Genomic DNA, 20,684 nt, shown 5'->3' with positions numbered 1-20,684 from the left:
GAGCATATCTCTGCTCAAACATTTTAATTGGTTATTGTTTACCTAATTAATTCTAAACTTCTTTATCTGATTCTTTTTTTCACATTATAACTGGTAAGTTTTAAAAAATATACACAACATGGACTGGGAAAATCAGTGCATAACTCCACATTCTATAATATATCTGAGCTCAGAGAAGTAATTTCTATAATGAAGCAGTGAAGTCATCTAAGCTGGTTCGAGTCCAAGCTTTATGCTTAGTAGTTGTGTAAGTATGGATAAGTTTTTAACCTCGGTAGCTCAGTTCCCTACCAGTAAAGTGGGTTTAATACAATGCAGCTTCATAGGGTTGTTTTACAGATTAACTAAGAGAACACTTGAAGGCATCTTAAGATAGTGCCTGCCACATGATGCCCCAGTAACTGTTAGCTAGTATCATTATCTGTGTCTTGGTTGCATTCTCCATAAAATGTGGGGCATAATTCTATTTGAAAGATTAATGGTTCTCATGCAATGAATGTTAAAAATTTTAAAACATTGTTCCAATATGAAGGCATAGAACTCAGCTTTAGCTGTACAGACCTACTTGTCACTTCTTGCTCTGTATAATATGCAGTTTATACCTTCCCACGTCAAGATGATTTTCATGTGTGAAAAGACCATCTTACATTTCTGTCTGTTGAAATTCTTGCCTTTCTTTATGGCTAAGCAAACATAATACCAACCCACCCTAAAATCATGTATGATCTCATCCAACTAATGATCTATTCTTCCTCTAACCTTCCAAAGAGGCACATCTTATGTTTCTTTTGTAGATTTTCCATTCATGCCATAGTCTTTCCTCTGGACTGTGGACTACTTAACAATAGTAACTGCAATTTATCTATCATTGCATCTGTAGCAATACCTATACATAGTGTCAATAAATATCTGTTGAATTGAATTAAAACACAGTACTCAAAAATTACATGAGCACTGGGAGGCTGAGGCAGGAGAATTGTTTGAGTTTAGGAGTTCAAGACTAGCCTGGACAACAAAGTGAGACTTTGTCTCTAGCAAAAAGTTAAAAATTAGCCAGGCATGGTGGTGTGCACCTGTAGTCTTAGCTACTCAGGAGGCTGAGGCTGTCCGGAGGATTACTTGAGCCCAGGAGGTCCCATTACAATGTGGGCCCATCCCCATCACAAAATGAAGCACACGTTTACCTTATTTAGTCCTAGAATTTCCACTGGTTTTTTTGGATGGAGTTTCACTGTTGTCGTCCAGGCTGGAGTGCCGTGGCATGATCTTGGCTCACTGCAACCTTCGCCTCATGGGTTCAAGCGATTCTCCTGCCTCAGCCTCCCAAGTAGCTGGGGTTACAAGCTCCTGCCACCACACCCAGCTAATTTTTGTATTTTTAGTAGAGACGGGGTTTTGCCATGTTGGCCAAGCTTGTCTCAAACTCCTGACCTCAGGTGATCCACCCACCTCGGCCTCCCAAAGTGCTAGGATTACAGCTGTGAGCCACCATACCCACCCCACTGGTTCTATTTTATAGCTTCTATTTATCAAGGCTGCAGTGAGCCATGTTGCACCACTGCACTCCAGCCTGGGTGACAGAGCAAGACCCTGTCTCAGAAAAATAATAATAAAAAATTATATTAGCAAACAAAAAAGTAAATTTAAAAAATGCCCGTGTTTATACCAGGAAAAATAAATTGTCATATTTCTTAAGTGATAACCCAAATTAATAATATCTTTTAAAATGAGAAAATTTCTCTTTGGGGCATATTTTAGAACTTCAGTTAACAGGCAGTTGAATTTCATGGTATAAGCAATGACGTTATTTCAAATTCCAAGGTCCAGCCACATGGCCCCTTTGGCTCAATGCAATTCACAGTTAGCAAAAACTGCTTAGTGCTGGATTTCACACCTGGTCTCCTGGGACAGGATGCAAGTGCAGTAAATAATACTGAAAAAGATCATAAAGATGCATAAGAACCATCTGTGCACAGTGGTATAAATGACAAACCTAAGCATTTCATCTGTCATCCCCAAAGTTAACCTACTACCTAGGGGACTAAGACATAAACAGAAACAGAGTCTCTTTCTGCTGGTCTGACAGAAGCTTTGCCTTTCCATCTAACCGAAAGCAAATGCAAAGTGTGCAGGTAAATAAACCCCGCCCCATTACCGAGTGCTTGTTCTTGCTGCGGCGGTGTGATTCTATAAGGCTACCCTTTCAAGCTGTTTTTCTGAGATCCATCTGGAATTGTTTACACAAGGGCAAATCATATTTGTTTACTTTAAAACAGCACTACTTGTCCTCTACCTAGCCTACATATTGCTCAGTAGATACATAAAAGGATACTGATACATAAATGCTCCAGGTATATAAAAGGAGACTGCTTTAGTGGGTTGAGAAAAAGAAAATACAGTTTGTATTTTTTTAAATCCTCAAATGTTAAACTACAGGTACTCCGAGAGATTGTATATCTCTTTCCTTTTGTTTTATAACTATGAAAATAGGATTCTATGCCACAATAATGCCAAAAGTACAAAACAATGAAAGCCCCACAGTGTGGAATATGTTGCCTGGCTCTCCATTCCACCTGCTGCTGATTGGTGGCTGTACATGACTCGATCTTGGTTTTGTCCTCTGTTAAATAAGCAGATGGTTCTAAGTTTTCAAAGGCCATTCTAGCTCTGATTCCTTAAGTCAAATCACCTACAAGTTTTCTCAAGATTATTTAGGTTGTTTACAGAATTCATTTCCTTGGAATTATAGGATTGAAGTTCTCATTTTCCTGTCAATCGTTGGCTAGAAACAGCTCTCAGTTCCTCACGGGATAAAATGGATTAATTCACGGAGATCAACTTCAGTAGCATCCAGCACCTAGCCAGTGCTCGCTAATTTCTTATGAACAATGATGATGCCTTTGTACCAACCACCTTATTGGTCTCCTTCATAAGTTTTTTTTATAGTTTGAAAACTGCCTAAATTATGTTCTTAAAAAAGTAACGAACATTGTATTTAGTCCCTTCCAATTCTCAATCAGATTATTATCTTTAATACTGTATGATTGGTACTTCCATTACAATGTTGAGTTTAAGCAGCTATCATAGAAACCTTGTCTTTTTCCTGACTTTAATAATAATCCTTCTAATACTTATCCTTTAATGTAATTTTTGTAAGGATTTCATAGATATATTTTATCAAGTTAAAAAGTTTTCTTCTGTTTTTATTTTATATTATCTCAAGAAAATAAATCACCAGTTTTCCCTCTTTGCTCTCTGATACTACATCTATAAGATCTATTTCTTGAAACTTAAAAGAAAGTCATTTATAAAATTATCTAGACTTTGTATCTTTTTTCTGGGATGTTATGATAGTATAATTTTGATTACCAATGGAATTTTTAATATTTTCTTGGCTTATTCCCTTTTTCAACTTTTTCTTGAGTCAATGTTTAGATTATTTTCTCTAGAAGTAATTTTACAGATAAAGTAAAAATATCCCATATAGTTTCTGCATATTCTCTTGGGACCCTCACTCAGAAGGTTTTGAGCTGCTATTCCAAAAAAAACAGCCACCTCGAGGTCACCACAAAGAGGCCACATGAAGAGACCACCTAAAGACTGATGCTTGACGAGGTCCACATCTTCCAGCACACAGATGTTGGAGTCCTCCCAGCTGAGGTAGGCAGAATTCTAGGACGGCCCCAGAGATTCTCACCCCCTGGAGTAGATGCCCTCTGTAACTCCACCACTACCACCACCACTTGAGTATTGGTGGGACTATGAATATGATGACTTAACTCCTAGCATTAGATTCTGTTATATGACAAAGGTCAAGGGATTCTACACATGTCAGTAAGGTCCTAAATCAGTTAATCTTGAGTTAGCCAAGAGGGAGAGTATCTTGCCTAAGCTTGACCTAATCAGGTAAACCCTTAAAAGGAAGAGGACCCTTCCTTAAAAAAGTGGTTGTAAGGATGCCAGACTCTACTGCCGACTTGGAAGGAGCACACTGTCCTGTTGTAGAGCAGGCAATGTGGCAAGGTAAAGTGTGCCCTCCAAGAGCTGAGAACAACCTGTAGCTCACAACCAGCAAAAAAGAGAGGAGAGCCCTGGAATAGCAAGGCACTGAATTCTGACATTGACTGTTGAGCTTGAAAGAGAACTTTGATCCTCAGATAAAACCCCAGCTCTGGCCAGCATTTTAACTGCAACTTTGTGAAAACTCTGAGCAGGGAACCCAGTTTGTAGTTGCATTTTTATTTATCTTATTTGTATTTTTACGTATTTTTTTTGGCTGTTGTTATATATTGAAACTTCGTGACTCATGTCTTTCTTCAGTTCTAAATAATTATCTGCCAATATCACATTCTCTCTTCAAATATTGCTTCATTGGCATTCCTTCTATTTTCTTCTTCTAGAACTTTTATTAGACATAAATTGAATCCTCTCAATCTATCATCTGTCACTTTCTTAATGTCTTTTTATTTATTTGTATTTAGTTTTATTTTGAATGAACTCATTAGTGCCATAATAAATAATTAGAACTAAATAATATGCTTATTTTAAAGTCTTTGTAAAACTGGCCAAGTGTGGTGGCTCACGCCCATAATCCCAGCACTTTGGGAGGCCAAGGATGCAGGAACTCTTTAGCCCAGGAGTTCAAGACCAACCTGGGCAACATGGCGAAACCTCATTACTACAAAAAATAAAAAAATTAGCTGAGTATGGTGGCACATGCCTATAGTCTCAGCTACTCGGGAGGCTGAGGTGGGAGGATCCCATGAGCACAGGAGGTTGGGGCTGCAGTGAGTCATGATTGCACCATTGCACTCCAGCCTGGGTGACAGAGGGAGACCCTGTCTCAAAAAAGAAAAAGAAAGCCTTTTTAAAATTGCTAAACAAAACAAATACCTTGTAGAGTGAATTAATGATCTAATGGTTGATTTTCTTGGCTGTATTTCTTACCATTAAATACCTCCATGCATTAGAATTAGGAATTTCAGGTTCCTTTTCAGGGAGAAGTTTCTACTTTCCATTTGTCCTCACCTCTCACTGTCTAGTAGTGTCCACTGATATCTTCTAACCCATCAATCTAGAGCCACATTTATAATAAGACTCCCCAAGTCTAACCCTGCGACAATATAGGAACCCTGCAGATCCAGTCATTCAGCCAGCAAGTGATTTGATTCAGTTCTTATTCTCAAGACTATGTCTTATTCTTCTTTCACCTCTCAAGTTCAAGACTCCATAGAAACTGTGGCCCTGGCTGCAATATACAACTGTTACATTCAGACTCCTCAGATAAAAAACAATGTCACAATCTATTTCTGAAACTGAGTAACAAGACTAGCTCCAAGCACCCAACTTACATGGAACTCTCTTATTACTTGTAACCCTGCAAGAGCCAAGCCTTCAGTTACTATTTGCATTTCAACCCAGACCACAGAATTCATTATAGCTCTTTTACTCCTCACCACTTTGTATGCCTCTCTGTGTCTCACCCACTGAGATAGTCATGTTATTTTTATTACTCTGGCTATGTCTTATAGCATTATTTGCTTTATCTTGATCTATCCATCTAGTATATTAAAATTTGTTGCTAAATATTTGGAACAAAGGGGGCTTGCAATATGAACTTACTATACCTTTTGACCCAAAGATACCATGATTTTTACACAATCAAGAAATCATTTAGGAAGGGGTTTTATCGTTTGTCCATGTATACTTTTTGGTAACTTTGTTTCCAAAGCTATCAGCAAATACAGTGTTTATTTTGCTCCATATAGTTTTCATTTTGACAATTCTATGTATCACTCCTAAGATTTCTATTTGGCCCATCCACAAATGTATTTCTTAAGTCTATTCTCTTTGAAATCTTAATCTTAATTTCTAGATTATCTTTTTTTATTCTCTTCTTTGTCAAAATTTAAACATAGTTAAAGTTTCTATCAGATAAGTCCATATTCTCTGCTACCTGCAGAGTAGTTTACCTATCTGTTATATCCACTGGCTGTTTCTCACAACTGTGTATTGGTGGAATTTGTGCCTTTAATAATATTTTTAGTAGTCATTCTCTTCCACCCTGAAATATAGGTCTCTAGTGGTATTTACTCATGCCTATGGGGCTCACTGGTTGCATAGCAATTTTAAGTTTTCAATGTTTATGTTTCTTTGTTATCAACATTGAATAGTGAGTGAAATTCATACTCTATATCTTCATTCAGCAAAAACTGAAGGTTTCAAACATGCTCCCCGCCCCAAATAATTATTTTTATACCCAAAGATGGGGCAGGTAACTATATCCTTAGCCTATTTGGCTAAGTTTTTCTAGGATGATGATGATAATGATGATGATCTTGCAGATTCCTAGTTTATGAAGGAAGCCTACTTAGAAAGTCACTAGCCAGTATGATTCTGATCTCCTCGCGGACTTTAACATGCTAGGAGCCATGATGGCTTTGTTCTTGTGTTATATCTGAAATACGATTACTACTCCTACTCACTATGGAGCTATGCATTCATCTTCAGCACTTGAAAATTTCCCTTCCGTTCTTGGCTCACAGTGTTATTTTGAACAGAAGCATAATATTTGATTTGTATTGCTCATAAGTAGGCAGAGGTGGAAAGGAGTTAAATAAGTGAAAGATAACTTTTTAACATTTAAAGCTGTCTAATAGTGAAACAAATCTAGAATAGTAATGAGTTCCCATTACTATATGTGGCAAATCATAGAATAGAGGACTCTCTACTAGGGGTGACTGGAGCAATTTCTTTTGTGTAGTAAGTGTGACAAGGCTACTTAAACTCTTAAGGTTAATGGTCTAAAGATGTAAGTGTTATAGTAAGACATTTTATAAAGCTATATAATGTATCCTCAGAGCCTCAGCTTTCCCACCTAAAAGCTGGGTGACTTGGGGCAAGTCATTTTCCTTTTAAGGGTTACGGTTTCATCATCTGTAAAACTAGATATGGAGAAAATTATGCCTAAGCTTTAAAATTCTTAATGAGTTCATTTCTAGTTTATTTCTATGTATGTATGTATATATGTATGTCTACATATATATATATATATAAATGTAACAGAAGTCTGACTCTTGAACTGCTGACTGAAACACTTTTATGATTTTTCATGCCCATAAAGTACATTAAAGTGCTGGGAGAAATGGCTTTCTCTGACCATGGGATTATATGTCACACTCATTTGATGCTAATATAAATTCAGAACCTCTACATAGCTCCCCAGCTTGAAAGTTTAGGCTGCTGTTAAACTGTTGGGCATAAAAGCAGACGTTTTCTGATACTAATGATCAGCTGATATTGGCAAGAATACACAAAACTGGTGGCTAAAAGGAAAATGCTTGTTATAGGGAAACTACTTAAGCACACCTCTATCACAATGAATTCTAATTATCTGTTTTTTTCTCTGCCGTCTTAAGTAGACTAAAAGCTTCCTGAAGATAGTAGTTGCTATGTACATATCCCTAAACCTGATACAATAAAAATAATAGTTTTGTGGCATGATCCTGAGCTGCTTACATGTATTATCTTATTTAAGATAGTATTGCAAATATTTTTAAGATTGTCTAACAATCACTTTTTAAGAAAGATACAAATATTATCCCAATTTAAGAGATGAGATAATCAAAAAAAGAGAGGCTGAATAATTTATTCAAGTAATTTAAGTGATAGAGAAAAAATTCTTATTTTATTTTGCCTGAGTCTAAAGCCTACAACACTATCTTTTATAGTATTTTATAGTAGTTAGGATATGGTTACTTATATTTATTAGACTATTAAGTGTACTATCATTTACATTGAAATGGGCATAGATCCCATTAGAATTTCATTCAATTTAATACAAAAAATAATTTTGAGCACCTGCCAGAAGGCAGCTATTTTGCTATGCAATTCAGAAGGTACAGAAAGAAGTAGAAGGCAATTTCTGCATATATAGTTCAGAGTTTAGAAGAAAATATAAGATTGAACACAAATAACCTTATTACAAGTCAGAGAGATTAAGGGCTGTGAATAAAGCACAAAGTGCTTTGAAGATTCAAATAGAGGACAGACAACAGTCTCACCATAAGGGACTCCACAGAGAGGATGACATTTGAGAAGAGTCTTGAAGACAGATAAGATTTTGATAAGAAGATAGTAATATTTTGATTAGAAGAAATATTATGAGGGCGAGGAATGAAGATGGCATAAGTCACAGTGAGGCAAAAGCGTGTAAGTAATAGGTCAAGGACAGGGTGTCTGCACCAAAGTTAGTGGATGGTAAGGCTTTACAAAGGTAGCTAGGACATCGAGCTTTTATTTTTCTCCCCCTTCCCCTATACAGAACTTTACTGGTGACCATTACTCTTCAGGCAGAAATACTAAACAATGTCAGATGAATTTCTAATTCTAATTGTACCATATCCAGAATTCAGATGTTATCTTTGTCCAAGAATTATGTGTCATGTCCATTGACAAAGCACATTGTCTGAAATTGTATTGTTTTCTGAATTACTGACAAGGAAGAAAGATTCTACACTCATCCATGTACTGTATTTTCTCGTAGACCCACAGACCTATAGAAATAGGGGAGACCTCAAGAATCATAGACATTTGAGGTGGAAAGGTACTTTGAATGTCTTCCAGTAAGTTCCTTTTCCTCGTCTTCCAGGAACTCTTTCTATGTCTGAACTAAATGACTACCTAATCTATCCTTATATCTCTCCAGAGGAAAAAAGTTTCGAAGGCATCTCTAGGTTATATGTTTCTTTGTTTTCAAGAATGAAAATGGTCCTATTGCCCCAATTTGGAGTCATGCATTAGTGCTTCCCTCTACCAAGAAACGTCAAGTGACACCAAGGATGTCAAGAAGGATGGATGGCAACCTTGTGATTCTGTGAAAAATAGAGCATGTTATTTGGAATGTTAGTAGATAGGAAGTGTGAATGAGAACTTGATGCCTAAATCTCAAGAAATTTTCTTCTTTTTATGATGGTAGGGCCAAGTTATTCAATTTATTAGTGCATGAGTTTTCCCAGTCCCCAAAATGGAAAGACTAGTTTCATATTATAAAATTCTTCGAGATGCTTCCATAGCTTAAGGCAATAACAAAAATAAAAGTTGTAGAGCAACAAACTATAATTTATACTTATAAAATTCTGCCATTTTATGTGAATCACAGTTTATGGGTTTAGTTCTCACTCTTTGCTTACTTTTCATTACCTAACTGGAATCTAAATTCCATGAGGGTGAATCCATAGCTCACAGAAGTCTATCTCCTCCCAGCTTTCCACACAAGCTTTGGTCTCTCCTCGCTAAAAAAATAATAAATTACTTTTTTTGCATTTTATCTTGCCAGAATTACCATTTAGAAAGCTTTTATTAAATTTGTATTTTATATGAATTTTCTTTTTTTATGTAATTCACAATGATTTCATCATTACTTGGCTATAAAAATCATGATTTAATTATAGAATAAATGTCAGAAATTTTGTCTGCTTGCAAATAATTCATAAACAAAAGACTGTATTCCCAAGATTATTTAGAAATTCACTGGAATCTACAGTGAAAATAACTATATTAGGACTCTGTACATACACACACACACACACACAAGCAATTTATTCCTTACAATTAAATAATGTCTCCTTGAAAACAGGTTGTATAATAAACCAGTGAAAGGCAGTGAGTTAATCTGAAATATTACAAGCACAGCAAATAAAACTGATTTGTAATGTTTAGGCCACACGTATTTTCTGGGACACCAAAGGATTCTGGCACTTGAAATCACTTTCCCCTTTTCACCTGCTTATGAGATTATGCATAGTTGCATTAAATTGTTTTTAAGTTAGAAAAGGAAATTAAAGAATATACAAATTCCCCTCATTTGTGTGCCCTACAACTATTTCCCTAGTGAAATAATGCCGCTGAATATATAATGAAGCCCCTGCTTAGCACTCAGACACTCAAGTCAAATCCCAGAAGACATCCATTCCCGGCATACCTAACCTGGCCTCCTTTGAAGGAATTAATCATGGACAACCCAAGAAAATGTCTTAAGTAGCAAATTCCTATGAACAGTTTCTTTATTGAACTAAAGTCAGAAGAGTGAGCCCAAGGTGTTTAAGTTGCTTATTTTGTGTTTATCGAGAAGGCCGTCCTTTTTTTAAATGTTTGTCTTTGGATGTACTCTATCTTCACAGTATTGGTAACCACACAATTATTGCTTACATATAGAAAGCTACTTTTATCCAGAATTCTAAATAACTGTATGATTATAAACATAAGACACATTAGTCTGGAAATGTCACAAGTTCTCGAGGCACCAACTCTCCTCCCTCTATCCTAGATAATGGTTGGAAGTGGGCCAGATACACAGGAAACTTCAGTCAGTCCAGAGGCGATCACTTCATTTAAGAAAGCCCATTTTAATCGATATTTTGTCAGCACGTCCAAAGGGCCAGGAACACACCAGTGTTGTGTGAACATCCTCTCCATTTACAGAGGGTGTACCCCAAGTAATCGAAGGAATCCTCTGGGGAGAAACTCCCAAAAGTTCTGTAGCAGGGCCTTTCAGCCCCTGTGCTCAGGCCCGCTCCCACACCACTGTGGAGTGTACTTTCATTTTCAATAAAACCCTTCCTTTCTTAAAAAAAAATAAAAAATAAGGAGTAAGCTTTCAAATAATGGCCTTTTATTTTAGAAGGCCAAAAATATTCTGAGAAATCTCCACCCTGGGCATGTTGTAACATCCAATGACATCCAATGAATGAAACTTCTCTGAATTACACGGCTGCTAAAATGCATGGACATTTTTTCTGTAATTTGATCTGCAATTAACAACACAACTCAGTATTGTCAACAGTGATTATCTCTACGTAGCAGGAACAAAGATGAACTTTATTTTCCTCTTTGTACATTTTTTCTTGTATCTTAAAGTTCTCTAGAACAAAGAAAGAGATGAGATAATTATTATTTTGATGGACTATAGCATGTAGTGGAGAGGAGCGCAGACAGCAGAGCCAGACCACCTAGTTCTAATTTTTCTGTGTAAGCACTTACCAGCTGTGTGACCTTAGGCAAGTGATTTATCCTCAGTGGGCAGAGTTTTTTCATTCAAAAAGCCGAGGTGATGAAAATAAGAGTGACTACCTTACACAAGGTTGTCATGAGGATTCAATAAGTTAAAATAAGTAAAGCAATTAAAATAATGCTGGCATAAAGTGAGCACTTTATAAATGGCAATAATTATTTTTAAAGCACATTTTCAATAACAATGCTGTTTGTTTACAGCGTGTGGCAGTGATGTCTTTTAGCTCTATGGTGCACTTCAGACCTGGATCAAAACAAACCTCTCCAATTTTGATAATAGATGAAATTATTGTTTCAATTGTCAATGTTGATCTACGTATTTCTAAGGAAAGAACAATGTGAGCACTAGACACAGGATTCGAAGTAGAGGCTTCAAACTAATTTGAGCTACCCAAAGGATAATAGGGCAGCAACTGGGATGAGGACACCTCATCGTTAGTGTCAGTCCTTTTACTAACTGTGTGTGACTTCAGGCGCATTAGTTGCTTTCTCTGAGCCTTCTCACCTCCATCGGCACTATTGTCTCTTTCTGTTCCCTCTTATTTATCTCTTCTCCTCTTATCAGAAAGATGGAGAGAAAAGTACTGACCTGCTGAGTAAACAATAAGCAGTTAAAATATTAAAAATAGTATTTTCATGCAAAATATTTTAGAGCCTTGCACTATAAGAGCTGATCCTGAAAACACATCTGTGATGGGCATAATACCTCTCCCCTACCTTAAAAGTTAAATAACTGATGTATTGGAAGTCTAAATTGAGATGTCATACAGCTCTCATCAAAATCAGAGTGCAAAGGAGAGCAATTGAGCATCTGTTAAGTGGATATGAAAGTGTGTTGCTCTCTCTCCGCAAGGGAATTTAAATGACTCATTGTCTTTGCCTAATAGTCTAGCACTATATATTTCTACTCCATCATTCTCCCCTTTTCTAGGTAAGGGGAATGTCTAATAATCAATAACAAAAGGCAATTGTACCAAGTTTGTTATCTTTGATGATGAAATACACATTAATAAAAGGCATCTTACCCTTGAATCCAGTAAGAGAGGTTAATGGGTACATCAAAGACAAAATTACAAAAGTCGAACACGGCAAATTCCATATAACCTTCAAGACTGTAGAAACCCTAAATGACTTTAACAAGAAGAAATGACTTTTGCTTCAATTTACATAAACTCAGAATGACTTTGGTTCATTGGTACCATCTTCTAAAATCGTGCTTCTCAAAGGATCTACAGTGAAATAATGAATTCCCACAAAACGAAAGGAAAGAAAACAGAAACATATCAAAAACCTTATTATCACTTGTGTTTCCAGACTGGAAAGCCATGCTATAGAATGCCAGAGATATGAGGAATTTAAGTTATTTCCAACCAAGTTATTTTACACATATGGGCCCCAAGAATCACAATATAAGAGGATTTACCCAAGGTCATACAACTCAACTTGAACAGACTCAGAACAAAAACTCAGATGTTTAGATTTCTGTGTAGGAGTTTTGGAGATATTTCTTATATCATCCATGTGGGTGGTTTTGTTCTGTATTTCCTCATTCTTACTGTTAGAGAGGTTGATGCTAAAAGGTAATCTTTTCTGTCTTTCCTCTTGTAAAAATTTTCTACCTTAGATAAAATCAAATTCCTAACTTGCTGACAAAATACTTTTTTCAAGTTGCCTATCTTAACCTTCACTGTGGTCACTTACTAATGTTGGTTCATCTTCCTTTGTACTTTCAAATAACTTCTAAAGTGGAATAGCTAGATAAGAAAAAAGTGGAGGAAAATATCATTTTAATGTTGCAGAACACAGCCATTTCTTATCTATTACCTCTTCAATTATTCACATAAGTTAATACCAATATCCACAATAATTCTATCTATAGAAAAATAAAATTATAAAAACGTGACTGTACCCTCAGAAGATAAGTCTTGTTTCTGAACTCTATTACTATTCTTCCTGTTTCCTTGTTTGGTTATTCTTCTAATATTCAGGTCTTAACTTTAATTTAGAAAATAAATGTGGAACAATCCTTTCATGCCATAGACCAAGCGCATGCCATTTAATCATTGAAACACTAGTGTGGTCATCGTCACCTGACAATTCTAGTTGATCTAAAATGCAGAATGCTTACAATATTTATATTCTAAGGAAAATAGATTGGGACATCTATTTTTAATCCCAGAGATTCGATTAACTCCTGATGACTCTGTGGCCTATGCATGACTATAATATTCTTAATATTATAACAACCCAAAATAAAACTATATTCCCTCAGTATAAAAATTATGCTGTTGTCAACTGTTTTCTTAGTTCATTCAGGCTGCAATAACAAAATACCATAAGCTGGGTGCTTATAAACAACAGAAATTCATTACTCACAGTTCTGGAAGTGGGAAAGTCCCAGGTCAGGGCACTGGCAGATTCAGCATCTGGTGAGGGCCACTCATGCTCTGCTTCATGGATGCCCGTCTTCTCTGTGTGTTCTTACATGGGGAAATGGGGCAAGGGAACTCTCTGAGGCCTCTTTTGTAAGGGCATTGTTTCCATTCTTGAGGGTGCCACCCTCATGACCTAATTACCTCCCAAAGGGCCCACCTCCAAATTCCATCACACTGGGGGTTAGGTTTCAACATAGGAATTTTAGGGAGACAAACATTCAGTCAATAGCACCTGTTAAGTCCGCACATGTTTCTAAAACCTACTGAATAATGTGTTCAACATGGGAGGACAACAGTGAATCTAATCCTGTGTATTTTTTTCAATTCTTTAGATCAAGAAGTCAGAAATTTTTTGAGAAAGGGTTCCTTTTCTGTCTGTAGATAATGTGCACGTCTATGAGAAAAGCAGGAGGGACCCACTGCTATCAGTTCCATCCTCCTCCTTTGAGAATCCTGAAAAAAACACAGTGAGGGAAGAAAGGAGAATAATGGTAGGGATAGCACAAGGAAATTCTGTGTAAGATGTACAGAGAAATCAATGTGAAACTGCTTCCCCAAATTATTTCTTCCCATAAGAAAATATTTGTATATCTTAGAGAAGTTAATACTTGACTATTAGGCTGACAGTGGGTCCCTAGTATAAAATTAGAATCCTAATAATTTCCAGCAGATTATACTTATTTATGATTACTGAATGCCATATCCAAAACAACCTCTCATTTAAATTTCAAGCTTTAGAAATAAATGGAAGAAATGTGTGGACTGTTCATCCCTTTTCTGAACATTAGCCGTCCTATTATTTTAGATGCAGCATGTTTTAACCTATGGTTCAATTCTCTATTTTGCATCTTCAATTTACTTCCATTTATACTATATTAACAATTTTCAAACTAACCAGGCAGAAACACACTGAACTGTATCCCCAGAAATAGGTGAAATGAAATCGATGTTACTAAATCTGCATGTAGTGATTATAGATGAAAATATTACATCATTGCCATGACAGTGCCATGATGCCTTTGATTTTTTTTTTCATGGAATAACAAAATATGCATTTAATAGGTTTGTCTAATTGTCTTTCATTCTGGGTTTTGCTCACCAACATAGTAACATGCTTTTTGCTAAACATTATAGTATTGGAGTTCCTCTGCCTCCAGCTGCCATTAACATATTTTGTATTCATGCTTTGTGTAAATTCTGGAAAATGTTTTCAATTAAGCTTCCTAACTATGCATTTAATTTATATTTAATGAGACAAGAGAAGGTAAAGTTAATGTGAATTGATTAACTTAAAATAGATATATTGGTGTTTATTAATCTACCAGTAGGTAATATTATGATCACCTTCTGAAGTTAAACCATCATCAGTAAACCCCTTTTCTAGTTGAAGTTAAAGGTAAATGGAAGCATTAACAGATTAAGATGACTCAAGGACTGGCTCTTTCCTACAGTTAAAGTTACAAATATCCCAATTTCCTTAAGCAATTTATAACAGCTTATGAAATGGTGCTTAGAGCTCTTTTAGTCCTTCCAATAAATGTGGAACTTTCTTCTAGAGCCAAACCAGTAAATGGTTGTACTCAGCTACCTTGATGCAATGTGGGCCAATGTGAATCTGACCTAAAGGTCTATATGCTAGATCTTTAAGCATTTAAGACAGCTCTGAGGTCCCTCATAAAACTTTTTTTCTTTTTTTTTTGAGATGGAGTCTCACTCTGTCGCCAGGCTGGAGCGCACTTGCGAGATGTTGGCTCACTGCAAACTTCGCCTCCCAGGTTCAAGTGATTCTCCTGCCTCAGCCTCCTGAGTAGCTGGGACTACAGGCACATGCCACCATGCTCAGCTAATTTTTGTATTTTTAGTAGAGATGGGGTTTCACCATGTTGGCCAGGATGGTCTCCATCTGCTGACCTCGTGATCCGCCTGCCTCAGCCTCAAAAAGTCCTGGTTTTACAGGCGTGAGCCACCATGCCCAGCCAAAAATATGACAAATCAATCCTAGGTACTTGAATAATATTCATATTACTGCACACCCTTCTAAACTGACTGCCTCTATATATCAGTTTCTTTCTTAAATTAGGAATTTAGAGTTCATATATGGTAGAAGCAACCTATACTTTCATAACTTTGCACTATATCCCAGACCTTCCCACACACTTATTCTCCCCAAATTCCAAGAATAGGAACTATGATTAAATGTTTTGGCATTTTGGTAAATGCCCTATCAAACTATCAGTCTGACTTTTAATAACTGTGATTTCTTTTAGGTAGAAGGATTAGGCAATGCTTTCTGACATGGTAGACTTTTGGTGGAACTAGTTATCAGCTAAAAGACTGCTCATGGGAAGATAGCCTTATGGCAATACCATCCTGACATTTCAAGAAAGGGTCCTTTTGAGATAAAATTCAGGAAAAAAAAATGCCACATGAAATAGAAGTCTATCTAAAAAAAAAAAATCCTTACTGAAAAGCAATGGTACCTACAACTGTAAATTGTCAGGCATATAGTGATGAAGGAGACACAATATGTTGTGTTGAACCCTCCTAAGAGCCTTGGTTCATATCATTATTTCTGTAAATTTTCTCACGATCACACCCTAACTGAGGAACATCCAAGATTCAAACTCAAGGCTGTGGCTTTAAAGCCTGTGCACGTTTCATTATACCCAGCTTCCTTAATACCAAGACCTCCCGGAAGGGGAGAAAAGGCAATGAATTCTACTGCCAGCCAAGGAATTTTCTCATTCTATTTACCATTTGAGTTAAGGTATTAACTAGCCTTTTAATCAGGGGGATGAGAACATATCATAAAGACTGATCAAAGTCTGGGGCATGAGGACATGTCATAAAGACTGATCAAAGTCTATTCTAAATTTTCACTGAGCAGAGTGTTTCAGGACAGAATGGGACACCAGGAAGTTACCAGGGGACTTTTATTTTTGTGGACCTATTATTTTACCCTCAAATTAGCATCGCCTTATAAATTCTGTATTTCTGTGGATATCACCATCCTTCCCCTTCCATTCAAAATGTGAGAAATTGAGGAGCCTGGATTTATGGCCTCCAAATGGCAATTGGTCCACCTGAGCCACGCTCCTTCACATGCCTCATTCAGCTCCACGGTATTACCTGATAAAACATTCCATCTGGTGTCACTCTATCTGTTCTGGATTCTCCATTTTCAGGATATGCTGCCTAGTTTACTAAGTTAATCTGTTTAGCCTGTGCCTCCAAACATGTCAACTACCTACGCATAAGCTTCTGGATCCCCCCTATTACCTATAAGACAGTCATTTGCTTGTCATTTAAAGAGCTATGTAATATTTCTCATTTCTATTTTTCTAGTTTCATTTCACATAATCCTGCATTTATACCACACATGGCAACCAAACTGACCTATTTGATTTTCCAAACATACACTGAATTTTCTTAGCTCTAGACCATTACCTTAAGACGATGACCTTCCTAATACAGGATTATCCTATTTTACTTCAGCTGATCATTGAAGACCGACCACCAATGAATCTGTAGTCCTGAAGCCTGTTCTTGTTTGCAATATCACCATATTGAGATTTTAACCATCTTTAAGTTCCTTCTAAGATGTCACTTAAAATATTCTTATTATAGTATGTCTCTCTCTCTCTCTCTCTCTCTTCTCTCTCTCTCTCTCTGACATACACACACACACACACACACACACAGACACACATACAGACTTGCCCTGCATATCCCTTCTAGATTCAATTACTCATCTTTCATTTATAGTATGGGGTTTTAATAACAACAAGTACCTTGTAAGTATTGCTTGAAATCAAGTAACATAAAGCACCCCTTACAAGAGATTGAAAAGTTGTCCCAATGTTTGCATACCAATATACTTAGGAGTGAGTACTACAGTACTTTTCTATAATCATAAAACTGCCTGACTTCATTTAATGTAAGGTCAGAAATAGAGGCCAGCTTGGTGTGACAAGTACTTTCACATAATCCTCATTCCCACTCCACCATACACCAAGGAAACTTTATTTTTTTTCCAAGTCACAGATGGCATAAGAGAGAAAATGGAAGAACAGCTGGGAGTTTCACAAAGGTACCTTCGGCTCTCTCAGAAGCTCAGTTCAAACTGTCCCCATAGCCAGAACAAAGCAGTGAAAGAAGCAAAATTGCCCAATATTAAAATGCTTTATTTCACTTGAATTCCTTCGAATTGCTGCTATCCCCTGTTTAGCTTTAACTTAGGTGACCTGGCAGGTACAATTGCAGTGTGTGGCCTCCTTGAATAATAGCAACAAAGGCATAGTCCTTGAGAGCTGCCAACAGTGATGGCGTATAGGTGTCACTGGCCAGCCTGAGCATAGACAGGAAGAAAAAAAAATAAAATACAAAGACTGGGATGAAAGGATGGAGAAGTCAGAAATATAAGACAGAGCAATTCAGTGATGAAATGGAACACCACAGGCTCACTCCTCTGCAAAAGAGTCTTATTTGTAAAATGGTCAAAACTCCTTCAAAATTTAGTAGATGTCCTATTTGAGTAGATGTTATAGTTTACATTTCAATCAGAAGATAATAAAATAATGAATCTGTACCAGATTTGGGGATTGGGTGAATAATTCTTTATGTGTAATTCTAGGTTAATATACAAACCTGGACTTTTTCTCTTCTTGAAAACTCTAGCTGGAGTTTCATTCTTCAAAATGTAACCTCCTACTTAACACCTTCACCCAATCCTCCTAGGAAAATGTATTTATTTATAAAATAAACATCAAGAGCTTACTATGTACCAGGCAATATTTTAAACACTGTGGATACAACTATCAATGAAAGATACACAGTCTGTGACCTCATCGAACATTTATTTTAGTAACGGGAGCAGGGGCCAGTGAGTAAAATGAGGAGAGGAAAGGAATACATAGATAAATATAAATAAGCCTGATGTTTTGGAGAATGTGAAAGGGCCTAAAGAGTATAAAGTGATGTGATACAGAAGAACTGCCAGCTGTGGATGGGGTGCTGTAATTAAGGTCATCAGGGAAGGGTTCTCTGAAAAAGAGATACTTGAATTGTGATCTAAAGGCAAAAATAGTCAAATAAGAGGGAGAGGGATAAGGGGAAAAGAGAGGAAGAGAAGAGAGAAACTATGAACCCAGAGCATTCTAAGTGAATGGCCCATAATGCTAGAATATTTCTGGTCCAAAGTGTACTAAGGTACAGAGGCCCTAATATGGTTTGGCTGTGACCCCTAATCAAATCTCATCATGAATTGTAGCTCCCATAATTCCCACAGGTCATGGGAGGGACCCAGTGGGAGGTAATTGAATCATGGGGGCGGGTCTTTCCCGTGCTGTTCTCGTGGTAGTGAATAACTCTCAAAAGATCCAATGGTTTTATAAATGGGAGTTTCCCTGCACAAGCACTCTCTCTTGCTCACCACCATATGAGAAGTCCCTTTCTTCTTCCTTTGTTTTCCACCACGATTGTGAGGCCTCCCCAGCCATATGGAACTGTGAGTCAATTAAACCTCTTTCCTTTATAAATTATCCAGTCTCAGGTATGTCTTTATTAGCAGCATGAGAACAGACTAATACAGGCCCTAGAGTAGAAATTAATTGGAATAAGTTTGCTTTATTTGCCAAGTGCAAAGAAAGCCACGGTGGTTGGAGCATAGTGAAGAAAGTGAAAAGTGTTCAATATGGAAAGGTAGAATAGTTGGCAGAGGTCAGCGGCTGTAAGGTATTTTTGGTCCTGAAAGGACTGAATTTGATCCTAAGTTCAGTAATAGAAAGGATTACTTTTGAAGACTTTACACAGAGGATTGACATGTTCTAATCTGCATTTTAAAAGAATGAGTCCTACTTCTGTGAGGTAAATGGACAGTGTAAAGCAAGACCAAAGAAGAGAAAGAAGAAGGGAAGTGTAATAGTTCAGGTGTTAGCTGCTGGTGGCTTTGAGTCAGAATAGAAGAAATGTTACCTTCATTATCCTCCTCTTGTACTGAGTGAACCTATACTATAGAATTATCACACTGAAGGATATTCTAATTTATTTGTGTCTGCCACCTGTACTAGATAATAAACAACTTGAAGATTGAGGCTGTATTTTATTCATCTTCCTAGCCCCCACCATTCAGGGTACAGTGCAGAGCTGACCCTTAATAAATGTTTGTAGCATAGATCATAGTAAAATGGTCTTTTCCTGTGATCCTGAAAAGTACCATTGATGTCTAAGTCAAGAACCTATGATACAAACCTTGGTCCACTACTTATAGCTCTTCATCTTGGGTAGATTATTTGACCACAACATTCCCCAAGCCTCAGTTTATTCACCTGTCAAGCTCACGGTCCTATTAATAGCAAACTAGAAATAAATGAGCAAGGGCCTTGTAAAATTACATTGCAAAGTCTCATTGATTGCAAAGCATTATTATCAGTTCTGTTTCCTCTTCTTAAATATTAGCTTTTTGTATTAGAAAGAAAGATTTTTTTCTCTTCAAATTAGAACTCACCAGATATCTCTTTGAAAATCTTAGGAAATGTACTGGTGATTTGGGAATGCAGAATAATCCTTTAATTCTCCCAGCCTTCTGTTGTTGTAGGTGGTTTAGAAATCACAGATAATTCCTACTCCTTATAAATTTTCCAACCATCCTAATTCTTCTCCCATGCAGAAGACTGGGTTCTATTCATGAATCAAAAGCTGACACATAAGTAAATGTGTGGTATAAAGGCAGTGTGGTGTAGAGAAAAGATCACAGCACTTACAGTCAAAGGCCTGAAGTCTCTTTTTGGTTTTATCACCTTCTAATGTGGTTTGCAGCATGAATTAGGCATATCACTTAACCATGTCTTGTGTGTAAACTTTCTATCATATTGAGGAAACTTCTAATGTGGTTTGCAGCATGAATTAGGCATATCACTTACCATGTCTTGTGTCTAAACTTTCTATCATATTGAGGAGACAAGAAAAAGTGTTTTTGGATTTCCCACAATATCCAATTCTCTTGTTCTCCAACATTAATTGGTGTCCGACAATTCAATTCAATTCTGATATCAACTACCCCAAATTAACACAGATCCCACAGGTTAAGGGTTCAGTCCTGCAAGCCTGCCTCCACTTCAGATGCCAGTCACAACGAGGTCTTAAGTCTACCTGCACTTCTGCCTAACAACTATAAATTTG

This window comes from Pongo abelii, chromosome 2, assembly GCF_028885655.2.
Source record: "Pongo abelii isolate AG06213 chromosome 2, NHGRI_mPonAbe1-v2.0_pri, whole genome shotgun sequence".
Lineage (NCBI taxonomy): Eukaryota > Metazoa > Chordata > Mammalia > Primates > Hominidae > Pongo > Pongo abelii.
This window is presented reverse-complemented; position numbering follows the sequence as displayed.